Raw genomic sequence first — 18,348 nt, 5'->3', positions numbered from 1 at the left:
ATTGGTCTATGGGTCTCTTCTTGTGCCAGTACCAAATTGTCTTGATTACTATGGCTTTTTAGTAGAGCTTGAAGTTGGGGAGCATAATCCCCTCCCCCGCTTTATTCTTCCTTCTTAGGATTGCTTTGGCTATTCAGGGTCTTTTGTTGTTCCACATGAATTTTAGAACTATCTTCTCTAGTTCCTTGAAGGATGCTGTTGGTAATTTGATAGGTATTGCATTGAATCTGTAGACTGCTTCAGGCAGGATGGCCATTTTGACAATATTAATTCTTCCTACCCAAGAGCATGGGATGTGTTTCCATTTATTAGTGTCCTCTTTAGTTTCTCTCATGAGTGTCTTGCAGTTTTCAGAGTACAGGTCTTTCACTTCCTCAGTTAGGTTTATTCCTAGGTATTTTATTCTTTTTGATGCAACTGTGAATGGAATTGTTTTTCTGAATTCTCTTTCTGCTAGTTCATCATTAGTGTATAGGAATGTAACATATTTCTATGTATTAATTTTGTATCCTGCAACTTTGCTGAACTCAGATATTAGATCTAGTAGTTTTGGAGTGGAATTCTTTGGGATTTTTTTATGTACAATATTATGTCATCTGCAAACAGTGACAGTTTAACTTCTCCTTTACCTATCTGGATGCCTTCTATTTCTTTGTAATGTCTGATTGCTGTGGCTAGGAACTCCAGTACTATGTTGAATAAAGGTGGGGAGAGTGGGCATCCCTGTCTTGTTCCCAATCTTAAAGGAGAAGCTTTCAGCTTCTCGCTGTTAAGTATGATGTTGGCTGTGGGTTTATCATATATGGCCTTTATTATGTTGAAGTACTTGCCCTCTATACCCATTTTGTTGAGAGTTTTTATCATGAATGGATATTGAATTTTGTCGAGTGCTTTTTCAGCATCTATGGAGATGATCATGTGGTTTTTGTCCTTCCTTTTGTTGATGTGGTGGATGACGTTGATGGATGCATCCCTGGAATAAATTCTACTCAATCATGATGGATGATCTTTTTGATGTATTTTTGAATTCAGTTTGCTAATATTTTGTTGAATATTTTTGCATCTATATCCATGAGGGATATCAGTCTGTAATTTTCTTTTTTTTTTGGTATCTTTGCCTGGTTTTGGTATTAGAGTGACGCTGGCCTCATAGAATGAGTTTGGAAGGATTCTCTCCTCTTCTACTTTTTGGAAAACTTTAAGAATAATGGGTATCAGGTCTTCACTAAATGTTTTATAAAACTCAGTGGTGAAGCCATCTGGTCCAAGAGTTTTGTTCCTGGGTAGTTTTTTGATTACCAATTCAATTTTATTGCAAGTAATTGGTCTGTTCAGATTTTATGTTTCTTCCTGGGTCAGCCCGTGGAAGGTTGTATTTTTCTGGAAAGTTGTCCATTTCTTCTAGGTTATCCAATTTGTTAGCATATAACTCTTCATAGCATTCTCTAATAATTCTTTGTATTTCTGTGGTGTCTGTAGTGATTTTTCCCTTCTCATTTTTTATTCTGTTTATGTGTGTAGACTCTCTTTTTTTCCTGATAGGTCTGACTACGGGTTTATCTATTTTGTTTATTTTCTTGAAGAACCAGCTCTTGCTTTCATTGATTCTTTCTATTGTTTTATTCTTCTGGATTTTATTTATTTCTGCTCTAATCTTTATTATATCCCTCCTTCCACTGATTTTGGACTTCATTTGCTCTTCTTTTTCTAGTTTTATTAATTGTGAGTTGAGATTGTTCATATGGGACTGTTCTTCTTTCCTGAGGTAGTCCTGTATTGCAGTATACTTCCCTCTTAGCATGGTGTCTCTGCATCCCACAGATTTTGCATTGTTGAATTATTGTTGTCATTTGTCTCCATATATTGCTTCATCTCTGTTTTTGTTTGGTCATTTATCCATTGGTTTTTTTAAGACCATGTTGTTAAGCCTCCATGCATTTGTGGGATATTTTTTATTTGCATAATTTATTTCTAGTTTCATACCTTTGTGGTCCGAGAAGTTGATTGGTACAATTTCAATTCTTTTGAATGTACTGAGGCTCTTTTTGTGGCCTAGGATATGATCTGTTCTTGAAAATGTTCCATGTGTACTTGAAAAAAATGTGTATCCTCTTTTTTTGTGTGGACTGTTCTGTAGATGTCCATTAGGCCCATCTGTTCTAATATGTTGTTCAATGCCTCTGTCCCCTTACTTATTTTCTGTCTGACTGATCTGTTCTTTGGAGTCAGTGGAGTGTTGAAGTCTCCTGGAATGAATGCATTGCATTCTATTTCTCCTTTTAATTCTGTTAGTATTTGTTTCACATACGTAGGTGCTCCTATGTTGGGTGCATAGATGCTTATAACGGTTATATCCTCTTGTTTGATTGACCCTTTTATCATTATGTAATGTCCTTCTTTGTCTCTTGTGACTTTCTTTGTTCTGAAGTCTATTTTGTCTAATACAAGTACTGCAACTCCTGCTTTTTATGTTGCATGCAATATCTTTTTCCATCCCTCCACTTTTAGTTTGTGTATGTCTGTGGGTTTAAAGTGAGTCTCTTGTAGGCAGCATATAGACAGTCTTGTTTTTTTATCCATTCAGTGACTCTCTGTCTTTTGATTGTTGTATTCAGACCATCTACATTTAGGGTGATTATCGATAGGGATGTACTTATTGCCATTGCAGGCTTTAGATTTGTGGTTACCTATCTAAGGGTCTAACTTAACTCACTTAGTATGCTATTACAAACACAATCTAAACCTTATTTTCCTCCTTTTCTTCCTCCTCCATTCTTTATATATTACATATCATATTCTGTACTCTTGGTCTATCCCTTTTTATTACCTCTGGTGACAGCTATTTAACCTTAGGAACACTTCCATTTATAGCAGTCCCTCCAAAGTACACTGTAGAGATGGTTTTGGGGAGGTAAATTCTCTCAGCTTTGGCTTATCTGAAAATTGTTTAATCCCTCCTTCAAATTTAAATGATAATCTTGTTGGCTAAAATATTCTTTGTTCAAGGCCCTTCTGCTTCATTGCATTAAATATATCATGCCACTCCCTTCTGGCCTCTAAGGTTTCTGCTGAGAAGTCTGATGATAGCCTGATGTGCTTTCCTTTCTATGTGATCTTATTTCTCTCTCTGGCTGCTTTTAATAGTCTGTCCTTATCCTTGATCTTTGCCATTTTAATTATTATATGTCTTGATGTTTTCCTCCTTGGGTCCCCTGTGTTGGGAGATCTGTGCACCTCCATGACCTGAGAGACTATCTCCTTCCCAAGATTGGGGAAGTTTACAGCAATTACTTCCTCAAAGACACTTTCTATCCCTTTTTCTCTTTCTCTTTCTTCTGGTAACCCTATAATTTGAATATTGTTCCATTTGGATTGGTTACACGGTTATCTCAGTATTCTTTCATTCCTAGAGATCCTTTCTTCTCTCTGTGCCTCAGCTTCCTAGTATTCCTCATCACTAATTTCTATTTCATTTATCATCTCTTCCACCATATCTAATCTGCTTTTAATACCTCCATTGTGTTCCTCAGTGATTGGATCTCGGTCCTAAATTCATTCCTGAATTCTTGAATATTTTTCTGAACCTTCAGGAGCATGTTTATGATTTTTATTTGGAAATCTCTTTCAGGAAGATTTATTAGTTTAGTCTCACTCAACCATTTTTCTGGTGTTGAGATTTTGCTTTGAACCAGGTTCCTCTGACATTTCGTATTTCTATGTGTCTCCCTCTAGTGCCCAGAAAGAAGCTGTACTCTCTAGAGCTGCCCGGCCTCTGGAATGATCTTGGGGGTCACAGGGGAGTGGTGCTGGTGCCTGGGGGGTAGAAAGAGCTGTTTCCTGCTTCCAGGATGGTATGCCTGTCACCACTGCCAGAACCAGTGGGCCAAACACATATAGGTTTAAGCCTCTATGCTTTGCTTTTTTATCTGCTGTAGGTGGGGCTTCCCTCTGGCTGGTCTGACACCAGGGCAGGGACTGCTGGTTTGCAAGCCAGGTGTGGGCTGGCTGGGAGGAAGGTGCAGCAGCCTGTGTATCATGGTAGGTGGCCTTGGAGCTGCATAGCCTGCCAGGGGAATGGAGCACCTGAAGATCATGAAAGTTCCCAACCTGCTGGGTAGAGTGCACCCGGACAATTTTGTTTACCTGTTTTTTCTCCTGACTAGTAAGCTCTATGCAATCCTTGACCCTTTAGCAGCCCTGTAGCTTTTAGGAAGTCTCTCAGACTGGCCACCCAGATCAGCCGCATATGGATCCCTGTTTTCCACAAGCAATTGGAATCTCAGTCTCTCCAGGTATTCCACCTGTCTTGGCTTTCCAATCCCGCAAATCACCAGAGCACCATGCAATGTAGGTTCGTGCTCCCAAAGCAGATCTCCAGGGCTAGGTGCTCAGCAGTTCCAAGGTCTCCGCTCCCTCCCAGCTCTGTTTCTTTTCCTCCCACTGGTGAGCTGGATTGGGGAAGGGCTTGGGTCCCACCAGGTCATGGCTTTGGTACATCACCCTGTTCCATGAGGTCTGTTCTTTCCTCCAGGTGTATGCCATCTGGCGCAGCCTTCTTTCCTGTTGCTCTTTCAGGATTAGTTGTATTAATTATATTTTCAAATTATATGTGGTTTTAGGAGGAGGTCTCTATCTCACCTTTTGTGCCACCATCTTTAATCCCTTTTCAGGATGCCTTCCTTTTGAATGATCCAAACAGCATCCAATCTCAAAATGCATGCTGGCATTAAAGTGCATCCTCCCCTCCAGTACATTCCCAAGAGATCTGGTCTCCACAGCAAGATGCTGTGTGTGAACAAGGTCTACATTCTGAATGTTCCATCCTGAAAGGATTTCGTGATTCAGGCAAGTTGATGTTCCCATAATATATTGTAGCTTGAGTGCAGTCTTAGGTGTATGTTTGTCTGGCAGAAGCCATGGATTGCTTCTTGTTTTAATATGCAGTAGAAATTGTTGTATGAGTGTGAATCTGAAAAGTGACCCTCGTGCTCTTACCAGCACAATGTCTAGAAAGACTAATGTGAAGGAGACCCACAGTGATGCCCTTAAAAGTAACACATTTAGAGTTGGTAAAGGGAACATTTTTATTAAGTTAATGGCAGAGCTTAATTTAATGCTACCTAACTCCTTGGAAGACTACCAGGTCCCTTAACAAACAGTGTTTTATCCTGCCATTAAGTTGTTATAATTACTCAGTATTTGACCAGATGGCAAATAATTTCTTCTGAAGTCAGACCAGGTGTTCAAAATGCAGTGGTAATTTCAAAGCTGATGACTGTGGTGATGCTAATTTATAATGCTGTAACTGTTGTGCAGTGGTGTTTCCATGAAGACTGACCCCCAAAAAAGATATTTTATGAATATGAGGCTAAATAAAGGCAGATGTGAAAAAGGAGTGTTTAATTCTACTGTTCCTAATGCCGAGTTTTATTTCAGTCAAAAAATGCTTTCACAGGTGTGGTGTCTATTTGAGGCTTGAATGGAGAAGCTGCTATAAATACTCAGGGCTCAAAATTAGCACATGGCAGACAATGTCAGCTCAGATAAATATCAAAGTTGGATGCAACCCATGTTTTCCCACATCGATGTTTCAGGTACAGAAGCATGGATTTCATGGCCACAGCTGGAAGTCAGAGTTCTTAATTCATTTTCAAATAAGGAGTTCCCATAGGCAGCCTGCCCAACTTCCTGCCCCTAGTCTCTGCTAGGTGACCTAACCAATACTTGGACTCAGCCAGAAGAGGGCTGGTTTTTGAAGACTTGTCCATTTTTGAAGACTTGTCCAGAGTGACAGAGTCCCAGGAAATCTCTCTTGAGGCTCTGTTAGGCCAAACTATGGGTAAACTATGAAGCACTTCACATCTTTGATAAAGGATTATTTTAGCAAGGCCATCATCAGATTGGAGTCAGACAGCCTGGGTTCCAGGGCTTGCCTCTAACACTGATGGACGAGAGCAGGTGCTGGCCTGGCTTCAGGTGCATGGGACCCATGCCCAGGGGCCACCCTTAGGAAAGCCTCACACTCAGCCTAATTGTCTGCTGTCGCCATGTTAAGATTCTTCATAATTTTTCTACAGAGGACCTACCTTTGCATTCCACACTGAGCTCTGCAAATTTTGTAGCTGCTTCTGACTGGTTAGTTAATCTTTCTGAACAGCAGTTTCATTATCCATAAATTGCAGAATAACTATAGTCTGCATCTCACAAAGATGATTTGAAGAGCAAATGAGGAAGTCAAGCTGCTAGAGTGAGCATTCAGTAAAGGCCACTCCTGTTGCGCTTCATCCTTGTTTTCTGTTACTGTTATTGTTAGTATTATGAGCTCTGATGTAGCTTACTTGCCTCTCACCAGCATTTGGCAGAACTGCTCACTCTCTCCTCCTTGAGCACTTTGTCCACTTGCTTTCAGGACACCTCACCCTCCTGACTTCCCTTCTCCCTTTCTGCCTCTCCTTTCCAGCCTCCTTTGCTAGTTCCCTCTCACTGCTCCAGCTTCCAGTACTGTAGGGCTCCAAGGCTTGCCCTTGTATCGTTTGCTGTTTCCTTTTTAAACCCATCCTAGATGGTCTTATTCTGTCCCATGTTTGATATACCACATATGTTAATGTCATGGGCTGAATTGTTTCCTCCCAACACTTGTACATTGGTTGAAACCCTACCCTTACTATCTCAGAACATGACTTTCGTTGGAGGTAGGGTCTTTAAAGAGGTTAATGCCTTTAAAATGAGGTTACAAGGGCAGAGAAACAGAGCGAAGCCCAGGTGAGAATACAGGGAGCAGGCAGCTGTCAGTCCACTAAGGATAGAGGCCTCAGGAGAGACCAATCCTGCCGACACCTCCATCCCAGACTTTGAGCCTCTGCAATGAGAAAACACAGCCTCCAGTCTATAGGGTCTTGTCATGGCAGCTCTGACCAGCCAATAGAATCCCCAAGTCTTTGTGTCCAGCTCAGAATCCCCAAGCTCTAAATGCATATTACTGTGGACTTGAGTCCCCACTCAGCGTCCAGCAGGGGCCTCAGACCAGATGCAAGCTCCTAGGACTTGCCCAGGCTCATGCCTTCCTGCTTTCTAACTCAGTGAGTGGCATCATGGGCTTGCTGCTGGGTGGATGGAAGCTGTGGAGTCCTCCCTGGACATCCTCGTGCTCATGCTCTGCTCGTGTCAATCAGCAAATCCTACGGGCTCTGAATCAGCAAACCCCACAGGCTCTGACCTCCTGCCCCACTTCTCCACCCCAGGTACTGACCTCAGCCACCTCTCGCCTCCTCGTTCCATCTGACCCCTCGGAATATTCTCAGCACTCCAGTCCGAGTGGTCTTGTGAAGCATCCTGTCAGATCTTGCCACTCTTATTTCAGAATTCTCCAATGCCTTCCCATTTCACTGAGTGCTAGAGTCACAACCCTGCCCTTGGCTTTGAAGCCTTCACACTCCCGTTACCTCTCTGCCCTCAGGCTGCTCGCTCTGCCTACCTCTTGCTCTTTCCCCAACACCCCAAAGCTTGCATTCAAGCCTCCACCACTTCCTTCTAGGAATTTATATGAAAATCAGCTTCTAAGGGAGGCCTTCCTGAAAGTGAGAAGCAACCTTAGTTTTTTTTAGCATCATATTTTTTATTGTAATAGAGTTGATACAGGAGGAGTAACCTGAACTTTAACCCCATTTCCCAACACCTCCTAACTGCCTGCTGTCTACACTGACTCCTCAAGGGCATTTTTGTTTTTTTGTTTATTGCCACCACACCTCATGCAGGGCCTTGCACACAGCAGGTTGTCTCTAAATGCTTGAAATGAATAAAAAATGGAAAAGGCAGCTCCTTTTCCCTGTACACTTTCACCAGGTTGGGAGTACAGACACGCATGGATGTCATCACTACGTTTACATGATACCATGTACAACATATCATTCTTCTGGACATGGTCAGTTTATTTTTGATGAAATTCTTTTAAAAGTTGTGCTCTATTCTCCATGGAAAACTGTATGTAATGGGGGTTAGTCCAGCCTTGGTATTTCTGTACCTTTTATTTATAATGCACATGGACTTGGTATATCTCATTGTATTTATAACCACATACCAAACTATTCCAAAACTTAATTTCTACCATCCAAAAAACAGGAGGGTTGATCTGGGGCACCATTTTTCTATTCTTCAAAAATAATTAAATTGCCTGGATTCTCTCTCCTGAGGCTTCTAGTTCAGACTTTCTCTCACCGTGTCTGTATTTCAAGGCCAAAAAGGGGGACGTGGCCTCTGAGGACTCAGCTTGAAAGGCCTCCAGTATCCTATCTTGAGCATCTGATTGCCGCAGGCCAGTCCCCAGCTCGGCTTAGGTCCAAGGAGGGAGAAAAACAGCCTCCACCCTGAGTGGGGGCTGGTGAATAGGGATCAGAGGAACTCCTGGTCATATTTGTAAACTACTACCATCTGCCATCTGTCTTAAATTATTCATGTTACTTCTGTCTGGGGCAGAATGTTAATATCATCCTCAAGATCCCATAAGTCCCATCCCAATTACAGCAGTCAACAGAAGCCAAGGATCTCTGCCCTGTGCCAGGTTCCAGTGTGGATGAAGCTCCCCAGGTACAGCTCCTTGGATAGTCCCCATCTTAACCCTGAGACTGTGAAGCAAACAGGCATGTCAGCAGCCCTCCACACATGCCCAGTGGTGAGCCAGGAGTGGACAACCCTAATTCCCATTCAACCTGGGGAGGCATACAGGCCCCAAACTGTTGTTAGCCTATAGAAATTCTGAAACACAGGCCGCACAGGTGCCCCCTTCTGTAGGTGCTGGGAATGTTCCTCAAACATTTCCCATCCTGCTCCCTGGGAGTGGTTCCCTATCTAGTGCCCTGTGTTCTTTGGCTTCGTCTCTGGGGTGTCTTTGTTACTCACAAAACAATTATTTGTTTGCAGTTGCAAAGCTTTCCCAGTCAGCTTCCTGCCCATGGGAAGTCAGGTGTCCAGAGATTTTTCATTTTTAAGTGTCCTTGTTCTTTTAGTTTAAGCAATCAGAGCTATCATTAATATACCTCTCTTTGTTTATTCTCAGTTTCTTTGAGTCTTAAGGGGATTGACCTCATGTCCCAAAAGCCACATCCAAAACTCTTTCAGGGCTGCTGTCTATATTGGGTATGCCAGCCTGGACAGCATCTTTAAGATTCCAAAAAGCCACATTTTTCTGACTTAGCATCTGTGTGCCATGAACTTGAATCTGTCCAGGTCATTGCTTCACAAAGGGTAGTCCCCAGACCAGAAGTAGCACCTGAGAACTTTGCTGGAAGGATAATCTGTGGGTCCTGCTCTAAAAGGACCAAAGCAGAATCACCCAGGAAAGAGTGGGACCCTGAGTTCCAGCAAGCCCTGCAGATCATTTTGATGCATGCTCCAGTTTAAGAAGCATGATTGTGCATAAGCCTCATCCTTGACTTGATCTTTAACCAGAGGCCATTTCTTAAAAGAAGAATCATGTGCAGACTAGAGAAACTGGGGATAAAAAGCCATTTAATTTTCTCTGATTTGAAAAGATATATGCAAGTTTATTGCCACATTATTAACAACAGCCAAGATATGGAAATAACCAAAATGTCCATTAATATATATTAATGGATAAAGTAGAGGTGGGACATATACAAAATGGAATATTATTCAGCCATAAAAAAGAAATCCTGCCATTTACAAAACAACATGGATGGACCTAGAGGGTATTATGCTCAGTGAAATAAGCCAGGTGGAGAAAGACAAATACCAAATGACTTCACTTATTTGTGTAATCTAAAAACAAAACAAAATGAACAAAACAGCAGTAGGACTCATAGACACTGAGAAGTGACTGGTGGTTACCATTGGAAGGGGCTGGGGCTGAAATAGGTGAAGGAGATAAAGAGGCACAAAATCTCAATGATAATATAAGTTAGTCATGGGGATGAAAGTACAGAATAGAGAATATAGCCAATGATTCTGTAACATCTTTCTATGTTGACAGATAGTAACCCCACTAGTTGGGGTGAGCATTTAATAGTGTATATACCTGTCAAGTCACTGTTTTGTACTTGAAATCAATATAATATTGAATATCAACTATGCTTTAATTAAAAATATATTTTTTTAAAAGTTTAATTTTCCAATTCAGTAAGTCTTAGACACAGTGTATTTCCTCAAAATTCTGCTCGCCAGCAGAGAAATTCCTCTTCAAGTCTGTCTCTTTTGTGAATTAGCACATCACATTCAGCTAGAACTGAGCTGATCTTTTCAACACCTGCCTAGAGGTCACCTGGAGTCAGACCCACAGGTCTGTCATCTCAGGGACCTTCTCTGTCATCCAACTCATCTTGGAACACAGTTGTTCTACAATGTGGGTCACCCATTTTCCACCTTCAGTGACAGTTTCCTCACAAACTTTTCAGCCTCCACTCCCAGTTTGCCATTTATTTTTTCTTTTGTGTCGACAGTTTACTCACAAGTTCCCCAGTCTTTGGCTACCACGCATTTCTAAAGCAAAGGTCACGTGTTTTCAATTGTTGATAACAGCAGCTTCCGACTGTTAAGTCCTCAATTCTGTGGTCATTCGCTCTTCCTGGGTACCCACCACCCCAAAGCCTAGTGTTTCAGACAGCTACCATTTATTTCCTCCCAACTGTCAGGCTGGCAGTTTGTGCACAGCTGAATTTCAGCTTGCAGGTCCCTCTCGTGCCCCTGGAGTCACTTGGCAGTCATGCTGGGGGCCATAGCAGATTTCCTCACACACACCTCACAGCTGGGGCCAAAGGGGAGGCCCTTGTCTCACGCCATGGCCTTCCAGTGGGCTAGCCTGGGCGAAGGCTTGACTGCATGGCAGCTAGGTTCCAGGAGGGCAAAATGGGAGCTACGGGAACTCATGGCTGCACAACATCAATCCTGCTTCATTCCTTCTGTGAACAGAAGGCACGAGCCCCACCTAGACTCAAGGGGAGAGAGATGGACCCCCTTGTGCTGTGGGGAGCAGGACTATTACTTTGCAATGGGACCTACATACACAGACTAAATTTGGCCACGTTTTACGGAATACCGCCTTATATTTGGGAAAATTACTTGCAGCCAAAACTCAAACCAAGTTTGAGTTAATGTCCCCTCCCATAGCCTGGAAACTTTGTTTTATCTCCTGCATTAGGAGTCTCTAAGCCAAGACACTTATCAATAGATTTATTAAAGTCATCTGTTAGTCAAGCCAATGCACTATGTCATCAAACTTGGCAAGAGGTGAACAAAAGTGATAGTCACAGTGACTTCTAAAATGGCGAATCTCAGTATGTCTTCAAGTTCATAACCACTTTATTGCTAATCTGACATTCAATGTCAGAGACAACATGGCACTTTTCATAACAAAGCTGGAATCATCTTTCCTTCTTACTGGCTTATTTTTATTGTCAGTCTTCTCCTGCACGCCAAGGAAGTTTTCTTTGTTTCAGTCCTGCATCCTGAATCTAGGTCAATGCCCCGCAGAGTAAACACTACTTGTTAAATGAAGGAACAAATAAATGAGCTGACAGGCAAGTGTGTGGCAATCTGGTGGCTATAAATAACAGTTGCTTAATTGTTGAATTTGAGAAATTATGTCATCATATTAAGTTATATTCATATTTATTCTCTCACCTAGATCCTGGAATAAAGTTTCCTTTATTATAAGAGTTAAAGTAGCCCAAGCACCTAGTGTTTTCTAAATTCACAAAATATATTAATCTTAAGGATATTAATCTTTAGGAGTTAGGAATGAAATAACAGAATTCCCTGAAATGCTCAGGAATTTTCAAATCATATTACACTGTAATTTTCATAACACTTTTAAAATTATTATCTTTCAATAATAATTGGTAACTTTAATAATAAACAATGAATAATTTTTCTGAAACTAAATGTTTTAGAGGTTTTCTGTTAAAAGGATACAACAAATAAGTTGCTTGTTATTATTATATATGAGACAATGTTATGTTTCAATAATATGTAAAAAAAATTCTGATTTGGAAATTTGAGAACACCTGAAAAGAAAAGAATAGTAACACAAAATAAATGATAATAAAGAGCTTTTGTAATTGAAAGGTAATACCACAAATAATCAATGTTTAGTTATTCTTAAAATGAAATTTAAAACAAAATTAATTTTTCTAATAATCTTGCCTTGTTTCATTACAAATATTCCAGAACAATATTGACAATTTTTTCTACTGTTTTACTCATTTCGTTTTAAAGACAAGAGTATTTTTGTGTATTTGCCCTGGTTTTGATCTTCCCATTGGAAGTGATGTTGCTCAAGCTAATTCAGATTTCACGCTGGTTTCTGATCCCACATCACAGTACTCCTCTTCAGTCCCATATTCACTTTGCATTTCTTCTGTTAAAGAACACATGCTTTTGCCAAATCTTCTAAAATGTAAACACCAGCCAACTTGGGTTTCATTTAAGCAACACATCAGGGAACCCTAGCAGAGTTTGCAACACTACACAGAATAGGACTTGAAATTACCAATTTCAGGATGCATTTTGTTTTCAATACTTATTTCACCCATAGTTTAAAATATACTATGCATCTGTAAGAATGACTTGCCAGCTAAGCAAGCCACCAGTGGGGCTGCCTCTGGCCACTTCCCAAAACATAGACCTTGATCTTCTGTGCCCATGTCATTCTCCAACCTGGTGTCAGTGGGTTCTTGAAACCAACTCATTAAGGTCCTCTTGTTGATTGTTAACCTTTAATTCTCGAAGGAAAGTTATACTCTTTCCCATTTTCCTAATTTCTTGATTTTTTTTCAGAACTTGAGAATCTGTAAAACATACACTTCTGAGAAATACTAGGAGGAAATTTCCTCTTAGAAACAGTACAATCACTTTGCCATATGTTACTCTATAAAAATCTTCACATTGTGCTTTGAAACAATTATCTAGATGGGAGGTTTTTCCTTATAATGAATATTCATGTGAGGCTATTCTGTAATAGGGTGAAGATGTATGTGCTTCAGGAGATTAAATGTCTGTTGTATCTGGCATTTTATTTTTTGCAAGCTGCACCTCACTTTGTAGAGGTGAAATCTGTCATATGCCTCAATCTGCAATTACTCAGATATCTGCAAAGGTTCAGTCCGGCATTTTATGTTCACATTTTGTTAGCACTATGTTAAGAAGGTAGGTGTTCACCAGCTGGTAAATGTCACAAATGTGTAAATGAAAGAACTGAATAATAAATTTCCCTTATTGATACTTAAATGAAAGATTCTCAAACATTCCATTTAAGTGTATACAATGGAAAAATGATTTTTGTACTTACCCAAAGAAAGAAACTTGTATTTATTTTTCTGGTTTAAAATAATCTTTTTTTATTATTTCTTCCTTTTTTTTTTGTCTTTGCTGTGTCCCTTCACTCCATTTTGTTGGTGAGTTTTTTACTAAAATATCTTTAGGAATCCTTAATATGTGTCACAGGGAATTCTCCTCAATCTGATCAATGTGGTTTTTTCCACTTTCTACAACATGCCACTTTGAATTATGATTATACGTGCTTGCCCAGAAGCTTCTGACGACCTTCCTGCTTTAAGATCCCAGGAAATTGAGATGCTTCTCCCACTCCAGCCAAGAACAGCCTGAGGCCAATAGCAGGGTCTCCTTTATGACCTGTGTCAGAGAAAGCACAAAGGAGAGACCCTTCTGGATAAAATGAAAGTCAGAGCTCAGAGTATTGTTGGGTATCTGCTTGTTTAAAAGCCCTTTTGAATAGCTTAGTGCAAATGATTATTAATTCTGTTTGTAGTGATGTTAGAAATGGTGGGTAGAGTGAGGGGTCCTTTCAGCTCCAAATGGATGCAAAATAGTTCGCATTACTGAGGAGCACAAACTCTCCCACATTTCAAGCCCCTCTGAATATCCTCACAGAGACACCCACCCCCACTGACCACAGGTATCTACCATGTTCCGCCCTTGTCCTGTCAGGAATCTAGGCCAGGTCATGGGGCTAAGAACTCAACTGCCTGCGGCGGGCTGCACAGCCTCCGCTTCAGGAAGAGCCAAGCTCTGCCTCCCACAGGCAGTCTACCCTGATAACCTGATGCTCCATCCACTCCTGCCATGTAGGGCCGCTGCTGAAGAGCTCACTGGGTTGCTAAGTTGATTTTATTTTTCTCCTGGCTATTGATTTCCACTTTGCCGTGGAGTGTTATCCTTTGGGTCATTCTCAGCTTCAGACTCAGAGTCCTGCCACCCAGCCAGGCTCCAGTCACCTGGAGGGCTGACCGGGAGGGGATTTCAGACAGCAGGAGCTGCTCAGAAACAGTTCCACAGGTTCCACGCCCCTGCAGCCAACCCCGGCCCCCCATCACACCTCAATCCAACAGGTCCAATTTTCATTCAAACACAATGCAGCAGCTCCCAGCTAATGATCCTAACATGGACTGAGGGAGAACATGAATATTATGAACATATATATAGCTAAAAATTGTTGATTAAGCAAGATACACTGTATGATGCAATTAATCAGTGATTCTGTATTTCTACTAACATATGCAAATATGATCTAGAGCAGAAGGCACACTGAAATAATCACAAAATGCATTTTATGAAAATAGTATAGGGCATTAAGTGCTCTTATGTATAGAGAAGATGTATGCTTTTTAAAATCAAATACTTAAAAACATCTTTGTTTTGCATTTTCTTCTCTAAATTAATCTCAAAGATTAAATGATCAGTATCAGCACCACTGTTACCTGGAAGTTGGAAAAGTAATAGTTACTCCTAATGCTAGGCTAAGTTCTTCAATCATTTTTAAAATCTGAAATTAAGTCTGAATTAAAGACTTCAAATCCTCAAGTGTCATAGGCGTTCCCAGGCCACCAGAAGTCTCCATAGCCTGACGTCTAGTGCTGTCCCATCTCACTCCCCACTTTTGACCTAGAAAATATAGTTAACCAAGAAGCCAATGGGTATTTTCTCCAATGACTACTGGAAAAGAACATAGTGGTATTTTTATTTTATATGTTATTCATAGCCAATAAAACATCTGTTTCACTTTTGATGCTTGTTTTTTGTTAAGAAGCCTCAAATAATAATTGTAGCAGTAATAGTAACACCAAAAGCCCAAACCTGTTGTAGGGCTTATAACTGTCAGAGCATTTGGGGGAAGTAGTATGCGGTGTGAGAAACACACTCACTGGTCCAAACTCAGTAAACGGACACAGAGACAAAGAGAACAGCGGAGCGAGGCTTTAATGACGGTCTTGCAAGATCGGGTGTCTGGTGGGCAGGCACACCTGGGGAGATTGGCGCCAGTAATTTATCTCCTAGTGTGCGAGTCCCTCCCCTGGTTCCTCACTGGCTGAGTACTACAGGGTTCACATTCTTTCCCAGATATCGCCTAAGCCACTTATGTCCTTCCCTTTCATTTGTCTTAATTTTATTGGTAGATTTAAAAACAAACTCAAATCAAACAGGTATAGCCAGGTCCTTAACCAATTTTCGCCCCTCCAACCCGACTCTCAGCCTGAGCAGCTTCCTGGCATATTTTCCACCATGTGGCCCTTTGTTAATACCTTAACTGTTAAAATGTTTAAACCTCCTGGTGGGAATAAATCACATTTAGGTTTTATGCTCTTTCTAGCAGTGGCATACAACTTGCAAACCAGCTTATTTTATTAAGTTTCTTATTGATGAGATGAACTGAATCTCTTACCACGAAAATTTGTTTTTATTATCTGCTTTGTTTTGGTTCTCTGTTTAGTTAGTGCTTAAATGACCATAATTCTACTTTTTCCTTGTGGATGGATATAAAAACTGGAGTGAAGTGTTTTAAATAAATGAAAGCTTAGGAATAACCATAACATTGTCACACACTTTCAAAAGTGAATTGTTTGCCTGAGTTAGCAAATGGGATGAATAGTTTTAAATGCATCATTAAAAGCCAATACGCAAATAATCTCAGAGTCAACTGAAGAAAATGGTACTTTTCACTTTGTTATCCATCAACATAATAAACAACATTCAGCGCCACCAATATAAAACCCATATACAAATAGGTAATTAGCCGTCACAGAACATCCATGCCTCTTCCCTTCCCATCAGCAATTCTCCTTGTTTCTGACTTACTCCCACTTGACTCGGAGTAGGCAGGGTCTGTAAACAGCACATCAACCCCGACTGGACTAATGGACAGCTAGGGGTACACACAGGTTTCTCCTTGCAAATCTGGCATTAAAACTAGATTATTTTAAAATATCTTAAGCGTGCTTAAATCTAACCTTGCTTAAAACCCTTCAGCAGCTTTCTGTTAATCTGATAAAATTCCAAATGCCCGGCCAACCCCCAACCTCATATTGCTCAACGTTCCCTTGATTTCCATACGCTCTACCTCAAGTGTGCTTTCCTCCCAAAAGGCCTTTCACAGGCTTCCTGGGCCTAGAACGCTCTCCTGGTGTCCTTGGCTGTGTAATAGTTACTGAACTTATAGGTCTCTGTGTCAGTTGTTTCCCTAATAGGGTGTGCCCTGAACCCATAGAGTGAGTTACACTCCCTTCCTGCAAGCAGTTTGAGCCACCCTGGCATTCCATTTTACTAAAGCTCATCACATTTGTTATTTTGTATATATATATATACATATTATATATACAATGTATGTCCTTCCTGCTAGACCAAAACAATTAGAAGGCAAGGATGACTTCTTATTATAATTTCTTTTTATATTAAATTAAATATATTTAAATTAAATATAAAAAATATATAATTTCTTTTTATAATAAAAATCTTTCTTATTATAATTGTAACTTCCATTTTGTTGGGCAGTACTGTGCACATGCTATACATTCAATTAAAATTGGATAATTTATGGCTAATTGATTGATCAAGGTGCCTTGCTCCGAGTGTTTATTTCTGAGTTACATCATACTGCTTCCCCAGTATAAAGTACATCTTAGGAATACCTAACTCTATAAATGTTTGCCAGTTTCTGCAACTAAAGATGATTTTAGATTTTCTTTTCCAGTAATTGCAGCACTGCAACTCCCTGGTAGCACCTTGCGGAAGCAAGCAGGGGCTGGGGAGGGAGCATCCCTGCACTTGCTGCTCTGTCAGTTGAAGAGCTCTTCCTGCACGCTCTTTCTTTAGTGATAGAAATTAAGGCGAATTTTGATGATGTGCTATTTTGCTATTTCTCTTCACTTCCAAATCAAATCCTATACATAGGCAAAATTTGCCTAGGATCTTTTTTTCTTAATCACTATTTAGAAAAAGTGTTTTTTTTTCTCCCAAGCTGATCAGCTATCAATTAAAACAAATTCCTCATTTGTTTCCATTACATTTCATAATACTTTTCTTCTCAAATTAGTAACCTATATTATTCCCAGCAATGAGTTTAGCTGCCTTTTACTGTACTGTATAGCTACACTAAGGAAATAAGCAGATTCTAACCTGTCTTTCTTGTACATCTCAGCCCGCCCTAGCATAGCCTAGTTCCAACATTAACTACGGCTGCTAAGTTATCAATATGTTTGGATACCTAACTGGAGTGTAAAAAGTGCTCAGTGCTTGGAAAAAAATTCTTCTGAATTTCTCTGGCCTTTAAATTTTTAAGTATTCATGGTCAAATGATTTGGCACTTTGATATGTTTATGTTTTTAATCTCTATACCAGCTGGGGAAAAGTGCATTCCCAAGTACTTCATGTTTACAAAAAGCCTTAAAACAGTTGACATTATCCTGCAGGTCTGCCTGTCCCTTTAGAATCACTGAGGATGTGCAGTAAGGGGCCTGACTGAGGCATGCAAGGTGACTTTTCATAGGAACAAAAGGGTGGAGGGAGAGACTGGGGACGTGACAGTGACTTGAAATTTTAACATGAAACATCACCATTGTTCTTATCAACAGCAATAGGATATACCAAACTGAAAGTGCTTGCTGCCAGCCCTACACTAAGAACTGTCCATACAACCATCATTCACATGGCCACCAGTGCCTAAAACTCCATATGTCAAGTGATATTTCTATTTTTTAAATGATACAATATTCCATATATTGGTACCTGATTTTTCTGGGCACTGAGCTCAGTTTGGCTTAATTTTTATTCATTCATATGTATCATGCCCCAGATTGCTTTGAAGTGGGTGCTTGTTAATTACATTGTCATACATGGTATAGTTAAAACTGGACAGAGAGAAAGAAATGTAGCTCCATCCGCAACGGGAATGATATGGCAAGAGGGGAAATCAAATGGAATCACCTTGGGAATCAGCTAAAAGCCGGTCCTTCCTTTCATATCACATCAGGGAGCCACCCTTCAAGCTGTATTGTTCAGTTAATTAGGTTGTTAAAGGACTAACTGCTTTTTAAAATCAGATCTGGG

This window comes from Manis pentadactyla, chromosome 2 (genome assembly GCF_030020395.1).
Source record: "Manis pentadactyla isolate mManPen7 chromosome 2, mManPen7.hap1, whole genome shotgun sequence".
Taxonomy (NCBI): Eukaryota; Metazoa; Chordata; class Mammalia; order Pholidota; family Manidae; genus Manis; species Manis pentadactyla.
Note: the sequence above shows the minus strand (reverse complement) of the source record.